This window comes from Triticum dicoccoides, chromosome 7A (assembly GCF_002162155.2).
Source record: "Triticum dicoccoides isolate Atlit2015 ecotype Zavitan chromosome 7A, WEW_v2.0, whole genome shotgun sequence".
Classification (NCBI taxonomy): Eukaryota; Viridiplantae; Streptophyta; class Magnoliopsida; order Poales; family Poaceae; genus Triticum; species Triticum dicoccoides.
In genome coordinates, this window is record NC_041392.1 from 69,537,251 (window position 1) to 69,561,163 (window position 23,913).

The following is a 23,913-nucleotide window of genomic DNA, read 5'->3' on the forward strand; positions in this document are numbered from 1 at the left end:
CTTCCGCCCTCATCCCCAACCCAGGGCTTCACCACCGGATGCCCGAACCACACCGCCGCCGACCAGGCCGCAACCAGTCAAGGTCACCGCCACCGACGCCGCCCTGGTACGTCCAACTCCCCCATATATACATCTCGTGCTCTACGTATTCGATGAAATATCTGAGCTGGTTTTTTATTCTTTCGGTCATTACTTGTAGTTCACCAATGGATTGTTCAAGGCATGATGGCTATGGAAACTCAAACCTTGACAAATTCATATTCAACGAGTTTATCGTGTCGTCTGACTTAGAGGATGATGATGATTATGATGATGATGAGCATCCAAGAGGATTTGGAGAAAGATGAGGATCATGTCCTAAAGTTCAAGGGTTCCATGAAGGTTCGGAGAGTAATTCCCCGTGATAGGATTGTTGCACGGCTTCTTTACACTAACTACTTCACAATGGTCCCAACATTCCTTGAAAGTTTCTTTCATTGTCGGTATCGAATGAGAAGAAATTTGTCTTTGCAGGTAGTGGAAGGCATATGTTAGGTTCAGTTGATTACATGCACTGGCAATGGAAGAACTGCCCAAAAGATTTGCGTGGGCAATACTAAGATCACGTCAAAGAAGCCACCATCATACAAGTAGTGGCATCGCGGGATTTGTGGATTTGGCATGCTTTCTTTGGCACGCCAGATCCACACAATGACATCAATGTGCTCCAACTATCTCCTTTGATCAAGAGACATTGTGATGGGGAAGCTCCACCATGCAACTGTGCCATCAATGGACACAACTACACCATGGGGTACTACCTTGCCGATAGTATATATCCTCAATGGGCGGTGTTTGTGAAGACCATATCTAATCCCCAAGGCAAGAAAAAACCTGTTTGCAACAATGCAAGAGGCAGCTAGGAAGGATGTGGAGAGGGCATTGGAGTGCTCCAATCTCATTGGGGTATTTTTCGAGGAGTTGCAATGATGTGGGAAGCGAAGACACTTTGACAGCTCATGACATGTTGTGTAATCTTGCACAACATGATTATCGAGGATGAGGATGAAGGGGCAACCCGCACACATGATTTTGAGAAGCCTCGTCTTGAGGTCCGCCTCTCGGAACAAGAGGCGGAGAACATTGTAAACTTTCTGAAGATGCATCGACAACTGCGAGGTCAACAGGTGCATATGCAACTTCTGGATGATCTTGTGGAGCATATTTGAGTCCACATAGAAATCAGCTAACTTTGTTTTAATTTATCAGTTATGCACTATGCACTATATTTTTGTATGAACAATTTGTATTTGAGCGCACTACACTATGTTTGAACAAAATAATCGACGTGCATGTGTTTGCATGTATTTCATGTTTTAAAAATAGGGTTCGTGATTGCAAATGGCAACATTAGAGGCCCGCATGGTCACGTCCATGGACGTATAGGGACCCATGTTAGGCAATTCTAGTCGTAGATGTAGCTCTTCCGTCAGACTATGGATTGTGCTTTAACAAGGACACATGTTCTAATTAACACTATCAAAGATTTAAAATTCAAATTCATTCAAAACAATTGGGCGGTACCAACTTTTCTCGGAGTACAACTGAATATTCGAAAACCGCCGGTCTTCAAAAATTTCGTTCGGAAATAAAAACCCTGGCTTGGAGCACCAAGGCCGCCGGTTCGCTGAAGAAGCTAAGCCTCGGTGTCTATTTTAGGGGGTGTAGAGGGTGCAGGTTCCTCAGGGAAGCTAGGCCGCTGTGTCTATCTTAGAAGTGTGGGGGATGCAAGGGCTGCTGGCGCTAGAATTGGAGGTCGGCCGGGCTTAGAGGGATGGCCGAGGGTAGCAGTGGTAGCGCGGCCGGTGGCAGCAGGCGGCAGGAGGAAGAAGAACGCGGCGGTCTGTTTTTCATGAAGAAAAATGTTGGAGAAAGAAGACGTAGTCTGGCCTCTGGCCCCTTTTCAGTTTTGATCTAACGCTTTAGATTGAGAGTTTGTCCAGAAACTACAATCAAATGAATAAATCTCGGTGAGATCTACGCGCAGCTGCACAACGCTTTCGTTTTGGCGGATGGCCGTGAAAATTTCTTTCAATATCAGAAAATGTTTATGGTGGAAGTATAACATATGATTGCCAAATGATATTGATGATAAATATATAGTGGCATGGATAACAAGCCAGGTTTTGAACATACTCATGTCATGGATAGAGTAGTGTTTATTATTCCATTATACCGTATACAGTCGCAGCACTACTACTGCACGGCTGGTTTCCTACGTTCCACGGCCCGGCCGGAGCCTAGCCGATGACCGGGGTCTGGGAGACGATGCCGTTGTTGTCGATGAAGACGCGGACGCGCTCGGCGTTGTAGTCCGGTGTCAGAGGGGCGCCCGGCGGCAGCACCTCGACGGCGACGTCGGGCCTGTCGTGCGCGATCTGCGTGGCCGCCAGCGTCGCCAGGATGCCCACCAGCTCCGGCCACGACGACTTGGTCCCGCTCATCCTGTTGGCTGGAAGCTCGTGATCACCGGCGGATATACGTATGCAGGTAATAGCTAGCGGAGTGGGTGCGTATTGCCATCGCGTGCATTTATAGGAGGAAGAAGAGTGCGACGGGCGTGAGGAATGCCGTCGCCATGAATTGTCTGAGCAGGTTTACACCTTGTTTACTCAGTCAGTTGCATTTTTTTACCAATCACAGTCGCGAATGCTAGGGGGACGTCCTCTGTGACGCTCGCTGCGTCCAACAGCGGCAAGCCGCAACGGGACAGCCCCGTTGGACCTAGCGGCTAAATAATTTAGCGAGCATTTTTAGAAAAAACAAATATGTGTACAAATTTTTGTAAGCCAATCAACATTTTTTTCAATTCGGAGTCTATTTTGTCCCTTGTTGTCTTGCTAGTCCTGCCTTGTAGATGCTCAAGCAACGTGTGATGCTCCTCCCAACCTCCTATTTCTTTAGGTAGTTGGCCTTTGCGTTGTGTTGTTGTATCTATGTTTGGGTTGTTTTCCGTGTTCCTGTTCTTTGCCTGTCGGGTTGTATGGTATTTGGGTCCAGTTTTCTTATAAACTGGATCAAGGTTTTCGATCCGGTCTTCCTCATAAACCGAATCACGGTTTTCGATCTGGTTTCTCTCATAAACTGGTTTATTTTCTTTGAATAGAGATCAATATTCAAGTAGGGATCCCCCCCCCTCTCGCTGACATCTTAAAAAAATCGGAATCTATTTTAGGAAACGTGATCTTTTTCAAATACATGAACAACTTATGAAATTCCAAACATTTTCTAGAAAACTCAAAAAAAGTTGAAATTATGATTTTTCCTGGCTTCCGAATTTAATTTTAAAAATACAAAGAAATTGTGAACATTTTATAAAGCACGAATATGTTATAAAAATGCAATGATTACTTTAAACACACACACTTTTAGAAAACGAGAACAAATTTTAAAATGTCCGAACATTTTTGGAAAAAAATAAACAGTTCAAAAGAAAAAATGAAAATGAAAAACACCATAAAACAAAAAAATGGATCCTAGCTAATTAGGCCGGCCCATTTGTTCCTCGCTCGCTTGTGCGATGCCACGGTGTTTTGCCGCAGAGAGCGGCAAATCGCCAGATCACTAATTAAAAGGTACCACTTGCAATGGTCACTTCAACTTTCTCTCATGCTGACAAGTAACGCACCTGCATGTGTGCCACTTGTTGGAAGTGGGAGATTTTCTTTAGATTAGTTTTTTTCAAAAGGTTTATCTCATGAACTGTGCATCCAAATCATGAACCTTTTTCACTATTGGACTTCTTTTGTCGATGTTTCAAACTAATCTTATGTTTAGCGATTTCAACGTCCTTTTTTGGCAAGAAACCCGGAAATGAAAAACCAGGAAACTGGAAAACAACGAAAATAAATAAAATGAAAAAATGGAACCCAAAAAAGGCAAAAAAAAAAAAGCACAGTTGTGCTATTTAATTTTTTTCTCGAAAGCACAACCATGCTTCTCTTTTTGGGGGCTTCACGCAAAAGCACATGTTGTGCTTTTCCTTTTTCAAGGAAGCATAGTTGTTCTTCTCATGGAAGCACATGTTGTGTCTTCCTCTTTTACATGGAAGCAAAAATGTGCTTCTCATGATGCACAACTATGTTTCTACAAGTTATACTTCTCATGGAGGCACAGGTGTGTTTTTCTTTTCAGGAAACACAGTTGAGCTTATCGTGGAAGCACAGACTATGTTGTGCTTCTCACAGGAAAGCACTCCTTCCCACCAAAAATACATATAAAAAACCTAATCCTCCTATAAACAAGGGAAACCAGGAAAAAAGTCAAAATAACTTAAAAAATTCATCTAAACCCCATAAAAACATACATGAAAAGCATGAAACTCAAAGGAAGCGCTCAGTCTGCGACACATGATGACGGCTAGGTGCACCACTTGGCGTGCTCTCAGACAAAAAGAGCTACCTTTATTGGAGCCCCTCAAGGTGTACCCATTAGTTAGTTTCTCTCGGCAAATAGGGATTTTGAAAGCTAGGCACACATGTCGCAGCCCGGGCCTGTAGTTTTTTCCTTAGCTTTAACGGTTTCAGTTGCGCCCTAGGACCCAATCTAGCATTAGCTAATCAAACAAAGCTGAAGTAGCGCTAGAGGGCGGATATCTTATTCTTCACTCGAAGCGGAATTTAGAGCCCATTTCATTGGTGTTTAATTATTATTATTGCATAATTTTCATGAAGATTTTTGAAAAATGATCATGAGTAGTTTCTTAAAAAATGTGAATAATTCTCAAAATCATTTAGAAATTAATTTTTAACATTTTTTTAAAATTCATGAACATTTTTCAAAACCCATATTTTTTAAATGAGGACATTTTTATAAGAAAATATTAATGTTTTTGATTTCATGAATATTTTTAAATTCTGTAAAAATGGTTTTTTTGTAAATTTGAAGTTGCTGGTTTTTAACTTATTTTTGCAGTTGTTGTATGTGTAGAGGGGCACGGGTGAAGGAGCTGCATTACAACGCTCTTCAAGCTGGGCCACCGCGTGTTATAGCACCTATTTGTCGCACAAAGTGATCTATAAGGACTTGCATTGAGGCCAGAATGCAGTTCGTTTTGATCACTTGAAACTACATGTCGCCTCCCTTGTGTTCCTCGGAAATTGCCCCAAATTCCTTAGTACATCTTCCAAGTCCAATCTCCCCTTCTTCCCTTGCCGGTGGCGTGAAGTTAGAATTTTGTTACTGTTTTCATTTGTACCATTGACCTATCTCCTTTTACAGACCTAAACAAAAATTCACATCGACAAGATGATCCAGGGCATGCAAAAGAGAAGCATGATACCAGAGCACCGGCGGGATGAATATGGAGAACACCACGATGTAGGCGATGTCGAACACGACGAGACACCTGGAAAACACATCCTTCAAACACGAGCAGAGTAGCGTCAAAGCAACAGCTCTGCATTTCTAGCTAGAGAGCTTGGAGGTTGTAGGTACTATGCAACCTAGACAGTGTACACACGAAGATAGCTGATATATCTTGTTGTTTCAAATAAGAGGAAAGATCCGTGCAGCCAATGGGCAACATACGAGATCGGAAGCAAACGGTTCACCTGAAAGCAACAACGGTGCCTTGCCCACAGAAGCAAACGTGTGCACGCTGGTTTTTTTATTTTCTTTTTTGTTGTATCTCCACGAGCTGCTCATTGCGGGCCTTGGTGCTTTGACTAGTGGTTGGCGCCCGTCATTGCGGGCCGCTTGAGAAAAAGCTATGCGCACCTTACTATCACGTTAAATTTAAAAAAAATCGCGTCATGTGGACATCACAACCATCTTAAAAGAAAAAAAAACTAGAAAAACTTCTTTCAAAAAAAGTCTCCCTATCATTTAAAAAAACTCTAAAAATACTTTCTCGTCGTGACCAACTAGCATGCGCCACATGGCGTAGCTGCTTGGCCACCATTCTAGCGCTTCTTAATGGGTTTAATGAGATGTTTGCACCTACACAAGTTTGGGCATTTTCAACGCTGACCCGACACCGCATTCGTTCACGGACCGGAGGGACCAGTCCGTGGACGCTGTTGCGGAGCCGACCATCCAAAGCTATCTACATTTATCTGGTTACATTTAGAAAAATAATGATGAAAGTGAACAAATTTTATGCATATTTAGACAAACTAGGTGATATTCATTTATAGTTGGATAATTTTTACATAAAGCGGATCTTTTCCTCTAAACCAGAGCAAATTCATTACATTTCGACATATTTCAACTAAACCGTACTTTAAACCTTGTATGAATGACCGTTGACCCCCGTTCCCCATTGTTAGGCGAGCTATGAGCACCAGGACTGAAGCTCCGCCTCCACGGCCTTCAAGTAGCTAATCGGCCGACGATGATGAGCCCGTCAACCTTGGCTTCAACAGGAGGGAAGGAGTGTGGCCTTTCTGGGTCACGAGCGCCGGCGGACTCCCATGCTCTACTCCTCCTTCCTGCCGGCGGCGCCAGGGGACGCGCCGGCTTCGTGGTCGTGGCGGTGGGTGATGTCTACTACACAACCTTGTTCTTGTAGACGTTGTTGGGCCTCCAAGTGCAGAGGTTTGTAGGACAGTAGCAAATTTCCCTCAAATGGATGACCTAAGGTTTATCAATCCGTAGGAGGCGTAGGATGAAGATGGTCTCTCTCAAGCAACCCTGCAACCAAATAACAAAGAGTCTCTTGTGTTCCCAACACACCCAATACAATGGTAAATTGTATAGGTGCACTAGTTCGGCGAAGAGATGGTGATACAAGTGCAATATGGATGATAGATAAATATATTTGTAATCTGAAAATATAAAAACAGCAAGGTAACTAATGATAAAAGTGAGCGTAAACGGTATTGCAATGATGGTAAACAAGGCCTAGGGTTCATACTTTCGCTAGTGTAAGTTCCCTCAACAATACTAACATAATTGGATCACATAACTATCCCTCAACATGCAACAAAGAGTCACTCCAAAGTCACTAATAGCGGAGAACGAACGAAGAGATTATGGTAGGGTACGAAACCACCTCAAAATTATTCTTTCCAATCAATCCGTTGGGCTATTCCTATAAGTGTCACAAACAGCCCTAGAGTTCGTACTAGAATAACACCTTAAGACACAAATCAACCAAAACCCTAATGTCACCTAGATACTCCAATGTCACCTCAAGTATCCGTGGGTATGATTATACGATATGCATCACACAATCTCAGATTCATCTATTCAACCAACACAAAGGACCTCAAAGAGTGCCCCAAAGTTCTACCGGAGAATCACGATGAAAACATGTGCCAACCCCTATGCATAGGTTCCCAATGTCAGGAAACCCGCAAGTTGGTCACCAAAACATACATCAAGTGGCACGTGGTATCCCGTTGTCACCACAGATATCCACGGCAAGACATACATCAAGTGTTCTCAAGTCTTTAAAGACTCAATCCGATAAGATTACTTCAAAGGGGAAACTCGATTCATTACAAGAGAGAAGAGGGGGGAAGAAACATCATAGGATCCAAATATAATAGCAAAGCTCGCGATACATCAAGATCGTATCATCTCAAGAACACGAGAGAGAGAGAGAGAGAGAGAGAGAGAGATCAAACACATAGCTACAGGTACATACCCTCAGCCCCGAGGGAGAACTACTCCCTCCTCGTCATGGAGAGCACCGGGATGATGAAGATGGACACCAGAGAGGGATTGCCCCCTCCGGCAGGGTGCCGGAACGGGTCTAGATTGGCTTTCGGTGGCTACGGAGGCTTCTGGCGGCGGAACTCCTGATCTATGTTGCTCCCGGATGTTTTTAGGGTATATGGAGATATATAGGCGGAAGAAGCACGTCGGTGGAGCTCTGAGGGGCCCACGAGGCAGGGGGCGCGCCCTCCACCCTCGTGACCTCCCCGGAAACTTCTTGGAGTAGGGTCCAAGTCTCCTGGATCACGTTCGGTGAGAAGATCACGTTCCCGAAGGTTTCATTCCGTTTGGACTCCGTTTGATATTCTGTTTCCTCGAGATACTGAAATAGGCAAAAAAAACAGCAATTCTGGGCTGGGCCTCCGGTTAATAGGTTAGTCCCAAAAATAATATAAAAGTGGAAAATAAAGCCCAATATAGTCCAAAACAGTAGATAAAGTAGCATGGAGCAATCAAAAATTATAGATATGTTGGAGACGTATCAGGCATCCCCAAGCTTAATTCCTGCTCGTCCTCGAGTAGGTAAATGATAAAAAAATTGATGCGGAGTGCTACTTGGCATAATTTCAATGTAATTCTTCTTACTTGTGATATGAATATTCAGATACGAAAGATTTAAGACAAAAGTTCATATTGACATAAAAATAATAATACTTCAAGCATACTAATCAAAGCAATCATGTCTTCTCAAAATAGCATGGCAAAAGAAAGTTCATCCCTACAAAATCATATAGTTAGGCTATGCTTCATTTTCGTCACACAAAGATGTTTCCAACTTCTATACCCCCGATGACAAGCCAAGCAATTGTTTCATACTCAAATAATCTCAAACTTTTTCAACCTTCACGCAATACGTGAGCGCGAGCCATGGACATAGCACTATGGGTGGAATAGAATATGATGATGGGAATTGTGTGGAGAAGACAAAAAAGGAGAAAGTCTCACATCAACGAGGCTAATCAATGAGCTATGGAGATGCCCATCAATTGATGTTAATGCAAGGAGTAGGGATTGCCATGCAACGGATGCACTAGAGCTAAGAATGCTCAACAAAAGAAAACTAGTGGGTGTGCATCCAACTTGCTTGCTCATGAAGACCTAGGGCATTTTAAGGAAGCCCATCGTTGGAATATACAAGCCAAGTTCTATAATGAAAAATTCCCACTAGTATGAACAAGACAACTTATGAGACTCACTATATGAAATCATGGTGCTACTTTGAAGCACAATATATGAGACTCACTACATGAAGAGGTGCTACTTTGAAGCACAAGTGTGGGAAAAGAGATAGTTGCATTGCCCTTTTTATTTTCTCTTTTTTTGGGGCCTTTCTTTTTTTCTTTTTGGCCTTTCTCTCTTTTTTTTGATTGGGCAATGCTCTAATAATGATGATCATCACACTTCTATTGATTACAACATAATGATTACAACTCGATACTAGAACAAGATATGACTCTATATGAATGCCTCCGGCGGTGTACCAGGATGGTGCAATGAATCAAGAGTGACATGTATGAAAAATAATGCATGGTGGCTTTGCCACAAATACGATGTCAACTACAAGATCATGCAATGGCAATATGACAAAAGTAAAGCATGTCATGATGATGATGATGATGATGATGATGATGATGGAAGTTGCATGGCAATATATCTCAGAATGGCTATGGAAATGCCATGATAGGTAGGTATGGTGGCTGTTTTGAGGGAGATATATGGAGGTTTATGTGTGAAAGAGCGTATCATATCACGGGGTTTGGATGCACCGGCGAAGTTTGCACCAACTCTCAATGTGAGAAAGGGCAATGCACGCTACCGAAGAGGCTAGCAAATGGCGGAAAGGTAAAAGTGCGTATAATCCATGGACTCAACATTAGTCAAAAGAACTCATATACTTATTGCAAAAATTTAGAAGTAATCAAAAATCAAGTACTACACACATGCTCCTAGGGGGATAGATTGGTAGGAAAAGACCATCGCTCGTCCCCGACCGCCACTCATAAGGATGCACAAGCCAAGTACACTTCATGTTTCAAATTTGTTACACAACTTTAACCATACGTGCATGCTACGGGACTTGCTAACTTCAACACAAGTATTTTTCAAATTCACAACTACTCAACTAGCACGACTATGATATTATCACCTCCATATCTCAAAACAATTATCAAGCATCAAACTTATCTTAGTATTCAACCCACTAAAAAGAAAGTTTCACATATCTTGAATACCAAGTATATTAACATTAAGCAAATTACCATGCTATTAACGACTCTCAAAATAATCTAAGTGAAGCATGAGAGATCAAGTTTCTTTAAAACAAACCACCACCGTGCTCTAAAAGATCTAAGTGAAGCACTAGAGCAAAAATTATCACGCTCAAAAAGATATAAGTGAAGAACATAGAGTAAACTATCAAGCTCAAAAGATATAAGTGAAGCACATAGAGTATTCTAACAAATTTCAATTCATGCATGGCTCTCTCAAAAGGTGTGTACAGCAAGGATGATTGTGGTAGACTAAAAAGCAAAGACACAAATAATACAAGACGCTCCAAGCAAAACACATATCATGTGGTGAATAAAAATATAGCTCCAAGTAAATTACCGATGGAAGTGGACGAAAGAGGGGATGCCTTCCGGGGCATCCCAAAGCTTTGGCTTTTTGGTGTCCTTGGATTATATTTGGGGTGCCATGGGCATCCCCAAGCTTAGGCTCTTGCCACTCCTTGTTCCATAATCCATCAAAAGAATTCACCCAAAACTTCAAAACTTCACAACACAAAACTCAATAGAAATCCCGTGAGCTCCGTTAGAGAAAGAAAACAAAAGACTACTTTAAGGTACTGTAGTGAACTTGTTCTTTATTTGTATTGGTGTTAAACCTACTGTATTCCAACTTCTCTATGGTTTATAAACTATTTTACTAGCCATAGATTCATCAAAATAAGCAAACAACACACGCAAAACAGAATCTGTTAAAAACAGAACAGTCTGTAGTAATCTGTTACTAACGCAAACTTCTGGAACCCAAAAAATTCTACCAAAATTAGACGACCTGGGCAATTTTTTTATTGATCAGCAGCAATTGGAATCACTATTTTATTACGTTCTGGTGATTTTTTACAATTCGGGCACTGAGCGCAAAGATTCTGGAAATTACAGCAAGATCAAATAACTATCTTCCAAGAAGATCTAATAGGTTTAACTTGGCACAAACACTAATTAAAACATAAAACCACATCTAAACAGAGGCTAGATGGATTATTTATTCCTAAACAGAACCAAAAAGAAAGAAACTAAAATAAAATTGGGTTGCCTCCCAACAAGCGCTATCGTTTAACGCCCCTAGCTAGGCATGATGATTTCAATGATGCTCACATAAAAGATAAGAATTGAAACATAAAGAGAGCATCATGAAGAATATGACTAGCACATTTAAGTCTAAGCCACTTCCTATGCATAGGGATTTTGTGAACAAACAACTTATGGGAACAAGAATCATCTTGCATAGGAAGGTAAAACAAGCATAACTTCTAAACTTTAAGCACATAGAGAGGAAACTTGATATTATTGCAATTCCTACAAGCATATGTTCCTCCCTCATAATAATTTTCAGTAGCATCATGAATGAATTCAACAATATAACCAGCACCTAAAGCATTATTTTCATGATCTACTTGCATAGAAATTTTATTACTCTCCACATAAGCAAAATTCTTCTCATTCGGAATAGTAGTGGGAGCAAACTCAACAAAATAACTATCATATGATTGAGAATTAAGATCAAGATGACAAGTTTCATGGTTATCATTATTCTTTAAAGCATACGTGTCATCACAATAATCATCATAGATAGGAGGCATGCTTTCATCATAGTAAATTTGCTCATCAAAGCTTGGGGGACAAAAAATATCATCTTCATCAAACATAGCTTCCCCAAGCTTGTGGCTTTGCATATCATTAGCACCATGGATATTCAAAGAATTCATACTAACAACATTGCAATCATGCTCATCATTCACATATTTTATGCCAAGAATTCTATGTAATTCTTCTTCTAGTACTTGAGCACAATTTTCCTTTCCATCATACTCATGAAAGATATTAAAAAGATGAAGCGTATGATGCAAACTCAATTCCATTTTTTGTAGTTTTCTTTTATAAACTAGACTAGTGCTAAAACAAGAAACAAAAAGATTCAATTGCAAGATCTAAAGATATACCTTCAAGCGCTAGCCTCCCCGGCAACGGCGCCAGAAAAGAGCTTGATGTCTAGTACACAACCTTCTTCTTGTAGATGTTGTTGGGCCTCCAAGTGCAGAGGTTTGTAGGACAGTAGCAAATTTCCCTCAAGTGGATGACCTAAGGTTTATCAATCCGTAGGAGGCGTAGGATGAAGATGGTCTCTCTCAAGAAACCCTGCAACCAAATAACAAAGAGTCTCTTGTGTCCCCAACACACCCAATACAATGGTAAATTGTATAGGTGCACTAGTTCGGCAAAGAGATGGTGATACAAGTGCAATATGGATGGTAGATAAAGGTATTTGTAATCTGAAGATATAAAAACAGCAAGGTAACTAATGATAAAAGTGAGCGTAAACGGTATTGCAATGATGGTAAACAAGGCCTAGGGTTCATACTTTCGCTAGTGTAAGTTCCCTCAACAATACTAACATAATTGGATCACATAACTATCCCTCAACATGCAACAAAGAGTCACTCCAAAGTCACTAATAGCGGAGAACGAACGAAGAGATTATGGTAGGGTACGAAACCACCTCAAAGTTATTCTTTCCAATCAATCCGTTGGGCTATTCCTATAAGTGTCACAAACAGCCCTAGAGATCATACTAGAATAACACCTTAAGACACAAATCAACCAAAACCCTAATGTCACCTAGATACTCCAATGTCACCTCAAGTATCCGTGGGTATGATTATACGATATGCATCACACAATCTCAGATTCATCTATGCAACCAACACAAAGGACCTCAAAGAGTGCCCCATAGTTCTACCGGAGAATCACGACAAAAACGTGTGCCAACCCCTATGCATAGGTTCCCAATGTCACGAAACCCGCAAGTTGGTCACCAATACGTACATCAAGTGGCACGTGGTATCCCATTGTCACCACAGATATCCACGGCAAGACATACATCAAGTGTTCTCAAGTCTTTAAAGACTCAATCCGATAAGATTACTTCAAAGGGGAAACTCGATTCATTACAAGAGAGAAGAGGGGGGAAGAAACATCATAGGATCCAAATATAATAGCAAAGCTCGCGATACATCAAGATCGTATCATCTCAAGAACACGACAGAGAGAGAGAGAGATCAAACACATAGCTACTGGTACATACCCTCAGCCCCGAGGGAGAACTACTCCCTCCTCGTCATGGAGAGCACCCGGATGATGAAGATGGACACCGGAGAGGGATTGCCCCCTCCGGTAGGGTGCCGGAACGGGTCTAGATTGGCTTTCGGTGGCTACGGAGGCTTCTGGCGGCGGAACTCCCGATCTATGTTGCTCCCGGATGTTTTTAGGGTATATGGAGATATATAGGCGGAAGAAGCACGTCGGTGGAGCTCCAGGGGCCCACGAGGCAGGGGGGCGCGCCCAGGGGGGCGCCCTCCACCCTCGTGACCTCCCCAGAAACTTATTGGAGTAGGGTCCAAGTCTCCTTGATCACGTTCGGTGAGAAGATCATGTTCCCGAAGGTTTCATTCCGTTTGGACTCCGTTTGATATTTTGTTTCCTCGAAATACTGAAATAGGCAAAAGACAGCAATTCTGGGCTGGGCCCCCGGTTAATAGGTTAGTCCCAAAAATAATATAAAAGTGGAAAATAAAGCCCAATATAGTCCAAAACAGTAGATAAAGTAGCATGGAGCAATCAAAAATTATAGATACGTTGGAGACGTATCAGTGGGGCGCGACCGTGGCAGAGCTGGCAACATCGTCCTCGTCCTCGATTTTGACATAAACTTCATATGTCGTCTTGTCGATCTCCTTGAAGACAACTTCTAACTCTGACTAATGGAGGCGGTACTACCAACGGTCATGATGGATGTCGCAGGCGGAGCGATAGGAGTGGAGCAGCGCTTCCTGCACAGCCATGTTCACGTCCGGCACGATGACTGCGCCGGTGATGAGTTGCCCTCCGTGGACCAGTGCTCGTTGAGGAGACTGATGTCTACTATGCAACCTTCTTCTTGTAGACTCGTGTTGGGCCTTCAAGCGCGGAGTTTTGTAGGACAGTAGCAAATTCCCCTCAAGTGGAATACCTAAGGTTTATCAATCTGTGGGAGGCGTAGGATGAAGATGGTCTCTCTCAAACAACCCTGCAACCAAATAACAAAGAGTCTCATGTGTCCCTAACACACCCAATACAATGGTAAATTGTATAGGTGCACTAGTTCGGTGAAGAGGTGGTGATTCAAGTGTAATATGGATAGTAGATATAGGTTTTTGTAATTTGAAAATATAAAAAACAGCAAGGTAGCAAGTAGTAAAAGTGAGAAAAACGGTATTGCAATGCTTGAAGACAAGGACTATGGTTCATACTTTCACTAGTGCAAGTTCTCTCAACAACGATAACATAATTGAATCATATGGAAATCCTTCAACATGCGACAAAGAGTCACTCCAAAGTTCCTATCACGGAGAATATAAAATGAAATTGCTTGTAGGGTACGAAACCACCTCAAAGTTATTATTTCCGATCAATCCATTGAGCTATTTCTGTAAGTGCCACAAACAGCCCTAGATTTCATAGTAAAATAACACCATATGTTACACATCAGTCAACCCTAATGTCACTTAGCTACTCCAATGTCACCACAAGTATCTGTGGGTCAATTAGACGATATGCATCAAACAACTTCAGATTCATAATATTCAATCCAATACAAATAAGCTCAAAGAGTGCCCCAAGATTTCTACCGGAGAAACAAGTACGAAAATGTGCATCAACCCCTATGCATAGATTACCCCAATGTCACCTCGGGAATCCCACACAAGACATACATCAAGTGTTCTCAAATCCATAATAGTATTCAGTCCGATAATAGTGAAACCTCAAAGGTAAAACTCAATTCGTCACAAGAAGATAGAGGGGGAGAAACACCATACGATCCAACTATGGTAACAAAGCTCGCGGTACATCAAGATCGTGCCCAATCAAGAACACGAGAGAGAGAGAGAGAGAGATCAAACACATACCTACTGGTACATACCCTCAACCCCGAGGGTAAACTACTCCCTCCTTGATAACCCACAAGTATAGGGGATCGCAACAGTTTTCGAGGGTAGAGTATTCAACCCAAATTTATTGATTCGACACAAGGGGAGCCAAAGAATATTCTCAAGTATTAGCAGCTGAGTTGTCAATTCAACCATACCTGGACAACTTAATATCTGCAGCAAAGTGTTTAGTAGCAAAGTAATATGATAGTAGTGGTAACGGTGGCAAAAGGTAATGGTAGCAAAAGTAATATTTTTGGGTTTTGAAATGATTGTAACAGTAGCAACGCAAAAGTAAATAAGCGAAGAACAATATAGGAAAAGGTCGCAGGCATTGGATTGGTGATGGAGAATTATGCCGGATGCGATCGATCATGCAATAGTTATAACATAGGGTGACACCGAACTTGCTCCAATTCATCAATGTAATGTAGGCATGTATTCCGAATATAGTCATGCGTGCTTATGGAAAGAACTTGCATGGCATCTTTTGTCCTACCCTCCCGAGGCAGCGGGGTCCTAATGGAAACTAAGGGATATTAAGGCCTCCTTTTAATAGAGTACCGGACCAAAGCATTAACACATAGTGAATACAAGAACTCCTCAAACTACGGTCATCACCGGGAGTGGTCCCGATTATTGTCACTTCGGGGTTGCCGGATCATAACACATAGTAGGTGACTATAGACTTGCAGAATAGGATCAAGAACTCTCATATATTGATGAAAATATACTAGGTTCAGATCTGAAATCATGGCACTCGGGCCCTAGCGACAAGCATTAAGCATAGCAAAGTCATAGCAACATCAATCTCAGAACATAGTGGATACTAGGGATCAAACCCTAACAAAACTAACTCGATTACATGATAAATCTCATCCAACCCATCACCGTCCAGCAAGCCTACGATGGAATTACTCATGCACGGCAGTGATCATCATGAAATTGGTGATGGAGGAAGGTTGATGATGACGTTGGTGACGGATTCCCCTCTCCGGAGCCCCGAACGGACTCTAGATTAGCCCTCCCGAGAGAGTTTAGGGCTTGGCGGCGGCTCCGTATCGTAAAACGCGATGAACCCTTCTCTTTGATTCCCCCCCCCCCAAATTAAATATATGGAGTCAAAGTTGAGGCCGATGGAGCGTCATCGGGCCCACGAGGCAGGGGGCGCCCCCCCCCCACCCTCGTGGACAAGTGGAGGGCCCTCCTGACGTGGATTCTTCTTCCAGTATTTCTTATATATTTCAAAATAATTCTCCGTTGATTTTCAGGTCATTCCGAGAACTTTTATTTCTACACAAAAATAACACCATGGCAATTCTGCTGAAAACAGAGTCAGTCCGGGTTAGTTCCATTCAAATCATTCAAGTTAGAGTCCAAAACAAGGGAAAAGGTGTTTGGAAAAGTAGATACGACGGAGACGTATCAACTCCCACAAGCTTAAACCTTTGCTTGTCCTCAAGTAATTCAGTTCATAATCTGAAAGTGATAAAAAAAACTTCTACAAACTCTTTTTGCTCTTGTTGTTGTAAATATGTAAAGCCAGCATTCAGGTTTTCAGCAAAGATTATGAACTAACCGTATTCACAATAACACTTAGGTCTCATGTGTGTTCATATCAATGGCATAATCAACTAGCGAGCAATAATAATAAATCTCGGATGACAACATTTTCTCAAAACAATCATGATATGATATGACAAGATGGTATCTCGCTAGCCCTTTCTGAGACCGCAAAACATAAACGCAGAGCACCTTTAAAGATCAAGGACTGACTAGACATTGTAATTCATGGTAAAAGAGATCCAGTCAAGTCATACTCAATGTAAACTAACAGTAATGGATGCAAATGACAGCGGTGCTCTCCAACTGGTGTTGTTTAATAAGAGGATGATGACTCAACATAAAAGTAAATAGATAGGCCCTTCGCAGAGGGAAGCAGGGATTTGTAGAGGTGCTAGAGCTCGGTTTTGAAATAGATATGAATAATATTTTGAGCGGTATACTTTCATTGTCAACATAACAACCGAGAGATCTTGATATCTTCCATGCTACACACATTATAGGCGGTTTCCAAACAGAATGGTAAAGTTTATACTCCCCCTCCACCAACAAGCATCAATCCATGGCTTGCTCGAAACAACGAGTGCCTCCAACTAACAAGAGTCCCAGGGGAGTTTTGCTTGCAGTTATTTTGATTTGATTTGCATAAAGCATGGGACTGGGCATCCCGGTGACCAGTCATTTTCTCATGAGTAAGGAGCGAAGTCCACTCCTCTTGAGAATAAACCGCCTAGCATGGAAGATACAGACAGCCCTAGTTGATACATGAGCTATTCGAGCATACAAAACATAATGTTTATTTGAAGGTTTAGAATTTGGCACATACAAATTTACTTGGAACGGCAGGTAGATACCATATATAGGTAGGTATGGTGGACTCATATGGAATAACTTTGGGGTTTATGGAGTTGGATGCATACGCAGTATTCCCGCTTAGTACAAGTGAAGGCTAGAAAAAGACTGGAAAGCGACCAACTAGAGAGCGACAACAGTCATGAACATGCATTAAAATTAATCAACACCGAATGCAAGCATGAATAGGATAAATGCACCATGAACATAAATATTGTAGAGGCTATGTTGATTTTGTTTCAACTACATGCGTGAACATGTTTCAAGTCAAGCCACTGGAATCGTTCAAAAGAGGATACCACCCTATCATACCACATCACAACCATTTTAATAGCATGTTGGCACGCAAGGTAAACCATTATAAGCTCTTGGCTAATTAAGCATGGCATAAGCAACTATAATCTCTAATTGTCATTGTAAACATGTTTATTCATAATAGGCTGAATCAGGAACGATGAATTAATCATATTTACAAAAATAAGAGAGGTCGAGTTCATACCAGTTTTTCTCATCTCAATAAGTTCATCATATAATCATCATTATTGCCTTTCACTTGCACGACCGAATAGTGTGGAAAATAATAATAGTGCATGTGCATTTGACTAAGCTAGAATCTGCAAGCATTCAATTCAAGAGAGAAGACAAGGTAATATGGGCTCTTTGTTAGATCAACAATAATGCATATGAGAGCCACTCAACATTTTAATCATGGTCTTCTCCACTCAACCCCCAAAGAGCAAGAAAGAAATAAAACTATTTACATGGGAAAGCTTCCAACAAGCAAAAGAAGAACGAGAAATCTTTTTGGGTTTTCTTTTTATTTACTACTACAAGCATGGATAGTAAACTAGCTAAAAGCTACAACTAATTTTTGTTGTTTTTTCTTAAGGTTTATCAAACACACAAGAGGAAAGCATAAAAAAGGAAAATAAACTAGCATGGATGATATAGTGAAAAAATATGAGCACCGACAACTAGCAAGAGTGTGTGAACATAAATGTAATGTCGATGGGAAATACGTACTCCCCAAGCTTAGGCTTTTGGCCTAAGTTGGTCTATGGCCACGGCTGGCATAGCGGATATCCAAAGTAATAGTTGGGGTCGTACTGAGATGCAGCGGCAATTGCCTGATGAGCTGCAGCTTGGAGGCGAGCTGTCTCCGCCCTCCTCTTGTACTCGGTCGCCTCCTCCCTGGTTATAAAATATAGCCCCTTTGCCTGAAAGTCAAAGAAAGTAGGAGCAAGGAGGGCGATGTGATAGGTACATCGTCTGTCAAAGATTAGTCGGTACTGGAGGAACTGATCGTTCCTCTCAACAAACTGATAACGAACCATAGCCTCATAATCTAAATAAGAAGGAGGCAACTCAATATCATCTCCACGTATGGGTATCTCAAGAAAGTTAGCTATACGAGTTGCATAAATTCTACCAAAGAAATCTCCATGAATACGATTATTATGCAACCTACGTGCAAAAATGGCTCCCAAATTATAATGTTTATCTCCTAATACAGCACTCCTGAGAACATTGAGATCGGGGACACACATATGACATGCTTCATCCTTACCATTGATGCACCTACCTATGAAGAGAGCAAAATAATGTATAGCAGGAAAATGAATGCTCCCTATGGTGGCCTTTGTTACATCTCTAGATCCCCCCACAGTTATACTAGCAAGAAAATCTCTAAATCCAGATTTGCAAGGTTCACTAACATCTTTTGTCCTGCCCTCCCGTGGAAGCGGGGTCCTAATGGAAACTAAGGGATATTAAGGCCTCCTTTTAATAGAGTACCAGACCAAAGCATTAACACATAGTGAATATATGAACTCCTCAAACTACGGTCATCACCGGAAGTGGTCCCGGTTCTTGTCACTTCGGGATTGCCGGATCATAACACATAGTAGGTGACTATAGACTTGCAGAATAGGATCAAGAACTCTCATATATTGATGAAAACATAATAGGTTCAGATCTGAAATCATGGCACTCGGGCCCTAGCGACAAGCATTAAGCATAGCAAAGTCATAGCAACATCAACCTCAGAACATAGTGGATACTAGGGATCAAACCCTACCAAAACTAACTCGATTACATGACAAATCTCATCCAACCCATCACCGTCCAGCAAGCCTACGATGGAATTACTCACGCACGGCGGTGAGCATCATGAAATTGGTGATGGAGGAAGGTTGATGACGACGATGGCGACGGATTCCCCTCTCCGGAGCCCCGAACGGATTTCGGATCAGCCCTCCCGAGAGAGTTTAGGGCTTGGCGGCGGCTCCGTATCGTAAAACGCGATGAATCCTTCTCTCTGATTTTTTTTCCTCCACGAAAGTAAATATATGGAGTCAAGGTTGAGGTCGGTGGAGCGTGAGGGGGCCCATGAGGCAGGGGGCACGCCCCCCACCCTCATGGACAAGTGGAGGCCGCCCTGACGTGGATTTTTCTTCCAGTATTTTTTATGTATTCCAAAATAATTCTCCGTTGATTTTCAGGTCATTCCGAGAACTTTTATTTCTGCACAAAAATAACACCATGGCAATTCTGCTGAGAATGGCGTCAGTCCGGGTTAGTTCCATTCAAATCATGCAAATTAGAGTCCAAAACAAGGGCAAAAGTGTTTGGAAAAGTAGATACGACGGAGACGTATCACTCCTCGTCGTGGAGACCGCCGAGATGATGAAGATGGCCTCTGGTGATGGTTTCCCCCTCCGGCAGGGTGCCGGAACGGGCTCCCGGTTGGTTTTTCGTGTCTACAGAGGCTTGCAATGGCGGAACTTCCGATCTAGGTTTCTTTCTGGGGGTTTTGAGATTTATAAGAATTTTTGGCGTCGGTCTCACGTCAGGGGGATGCTCGAGGGGCCCACAAGCCAGGGGCGCGCCCTAGGGGGGGCTAGGCTTGTGGACTCCTCATCCACCTCCTGGCCTGGCTCCGATGCTCCGGGGTTCTCTTTTGGTCCATAAAAAATCACTGTAACTTTTCAGCCCATTCCGAGAACCTTTATTTCTGCACAAAAAACGACACCACGGTAGTTCTGCTGAAAACAGCGCCAGTCCGGGTTAGTTCTAACAAAATCATACCAAAACCATATAAAATTGTTGCAAACATGGCATGAATACTTCATAAATTATAGATACATTGGAGACGTATCAGAGGCGGAGGTTGTACTCCTTATCGGCCTGCCCCCGCCGGAACGCGGTCTACCGCTCTTCCAACACCATCTCGGTGTAGTGAGCACTGGCCTCACCCATGGTGCAGCCGGAATGGTTGGGCCCCAAATTTAAATAGTGGGCGGATGGCAGGGCAACCGACGAGGTGGGCGGCAAACGGACAGACGGGAGACTCGGAGTAGGTTCCTTAGCATCCGCACATGTTTAATGTAGGTAGACGGACGGACAGGTTGTCGTTTGAATGCGGAGCAGTCGCATGCACCGGGAAGTGGCGCGGGTGGCACTCTCGGCTGGAACATAGCCTAAATGTCGAAGCGACGTGAGAGGTTGCGTCCGCTCTGTGTCGCCAAGAATGCGACGTTGGCGCTCTGAAGCGGCTCTTACTGGATGGGCCAGGTAGGGATGAAAAGGAGAGGAAAAGAACAAATCTGGATGCTACCACATTTGTTTTCATATATTTTTGCAGAAGCGGAAACAAATACAGAAACCCTGGAGATGAATACGAAAACAAATACTACAGGAAATGGGCACAGAGTGAATACAAATTAGACACGAAAACAGAAGTGGGCATTGACGGGAACTTAAAAACCCTTGAATCATAGAGAAATACATAAAAACAAACAAATTTAATGAATTGTTAACATGGCTACTAAATAATATCATTATCTTAGCAACTTAGCATAGTATTGTAGCAGTACTAGACAATTGCATATAGGGTCAAGCTGAGTACATGTGTGGTAGTAGAAGTTGGGATTCAAATGATTCATTCTACTCATTGTATCATTGTGTGTTGTTTGGTGGTGGGGTATAAAGAAGCTATAGGTCTATAATCAAAATGGAAATTTCATATTCATGAAACGAAAAGTTCAATTTCCATACTTGTTCCACTGGAAAACACCATTTTGTTTTTGTTTCCGTTTCCACAAATTCCATTTCTATTTCCGTTTTGCAAATTTCCATTTCAGTTTCCATATTTCCTCTTTGTTTCTATTTTTCCTCCAGAAAAATGGCAAGTTTCCACTCCATTTTCATCCCTAAGGTGAGGGTGGTTAGACGGTTGTGTGGCAACAGTTTGGACGCTCGCAAGCCACCCTCCTTCAACCCCTGGTCTGCTTCCGGTTTGCGGGAAAATATATTCCGAAAAGCCGACGGACCGATACGGTACCGTGTTGGATGACACAATACACTGGACCGCTCAATCTGGACGGTTGTAGGCGGTTTGAGGGTCCGCATTGAAGATGCCTTTAGGCCTTTGTACAATGCTAGTTGCTTAGAGAGATGCTTAGAAAAATAAATCAAACTTTCTGAAGCACCAGTATCTATTTCTATAAGAGAGACACCTAATTAAACGTCTAGGCTCTACAAATAAGCATTGATGCTTACAAAAATACTGATTTATTTCTTTAAGCATCTTCCCTAAGTATTTTGCATTATACAAGGCCTTAGGACCTTTACATAACGAAACCAGCCTCGGCCCATCTTATTGAAATCTGTTTTCTTGGAATATCTATGGGCATCATATATTCCCATTTCACAATTGAAATGAGAGGTCGGAAAAGGAACAAATATCTAATGACGCGTCACGTGCACGGAATGCACACAACCAAAAGATCTCGACCACCTCACTTTCAGCTACCTAGCACGTACCCAACCAGTAGTTACTTGTGTAGGTAATTAATAATTGGATTACGCGTGGGGAAATGATCGGAATGCCGCGACCGGCAGACGCGCAATTCCCATTTCCTGGCCTTATAAACGGTTGCTTCAAGTCACGTACGCGCATGTCACAGCAGCGCGCGTGACCGCCAAAATCACCCACTTCACGAGGCTGAGCCTCACGACCGCAGCCGCACATGGCCCGATCGTCCAACCGCGCGCGATGGGTTCCCGGCGCAAGGCACCCCGCACCCTCCCGCGCCCGGTCCTGTTTGATGATGGCGATCGCCGCGCTGCGACGACGCGGCCGGGCGGGCAGGCGCAGCCGAATGGCCGATGGGTCGACTGCTGAGCAGCCGCGCGCGGCCAAAAGTTCCCCCCGGCCGTCCTCCTGCGCCGCGCTTATATAAACACCCTCCATTATCCCCGCTTGAACGCACGCGCACGCACCATTTCTCACATAGTAAGCCCCACCTGCCACCAGCCGGTGTTTTCTTTTCAGTCTGCGAGAACGTTCGATCTATGGTGTCCTTGCGCCTGGGCAGCGGTGGCAGGGCGGCGGCGGTGGCGGCGCTGCTGCTCGTGCTCCTCGTGACGACGTCGCCGCCGCGCGTGGAGGCCAGGACCATGCTCGGCGCTGGAGCTAGTTCCAGCGTGGAGAATGGCGGCACACTGGAGGCAGCAGCAGCTGCCGGCTGGTCGACGCTGCTCCGCGGGCCTCCGGCCTCCGGTGCCACTGCCGGCAGGTGGACAGCGGGTCGCCGCGGCAATGCGGTCGGGGCAGCCGTGGCGGCGCGGGTGCTGGGGTCGGTGCCGAGCCCTGGAGTCGGCCATTGATTGCCCGGCCGGCCCCTGGAGTCGGCTAAACGTACGGCTTATCAGCCAGCCACATCCGACATGTGTATCGTATCATATCTTTCATGTTGTTTGGATCCGTACGTGGACTGATTGGACGGGCTCGAGGAGGTAGAGTGTGCTGGGAGGCAAGATTTTGCGGTGGGTCCGTCCGCGCGTCCCGTTTCTACCATTTGTACGTTGTTTGCACATACCAGTTTCTTTCGTTCGGTTACATGGCCTTTTCTCCCTCGCTTGTTTCCATAGATACTTCGATCAGCATGGGCCATGGGGGCACCTTATCTATCACATGGTAAAATAACTTCTGCACTTAAAGGAATTCAGATAGGTCTACTTCTTTTTTCTTAATATAAAGGGGAAATCAAACTACATAGAACATGAGCAGATATATCATGTCGATTGCTCGACCGTACTTTAAAAGAACACAAGGTAGGGAACTAGCAAAAAAAGGTGTGCTAGGTTTACGACCAATAAAAACTTCCATTGCAAAATAAAAAGAGTGAATATTTAGTTTCGCACGTTTCGTCTTTACCTCCATTGAGCTAGTCTCAGGCCAATATATCTCAAGCAAATTATGGCAAACCGTATCAAACACAAATTTGCCATGAACAATGGGTGTGGCTAGGCCTCAGTCGACTATGAATTAACGAAGTCTTAGTCAAATGACATAACACGTAAGAAAGAAAAAATAATGTAAAAAATTGCAAGCATCTCAATGTAAAATCTCACTAATATACCACCGACTGAGGCATAACCAAGTCTCAGTCAACTGAGATTTAACAAGACTGATGAACAATACCCGATAAAGGAAAAGAGAACCAAAACATATCACATTTATTTTACAGAATGGATCGCCAACC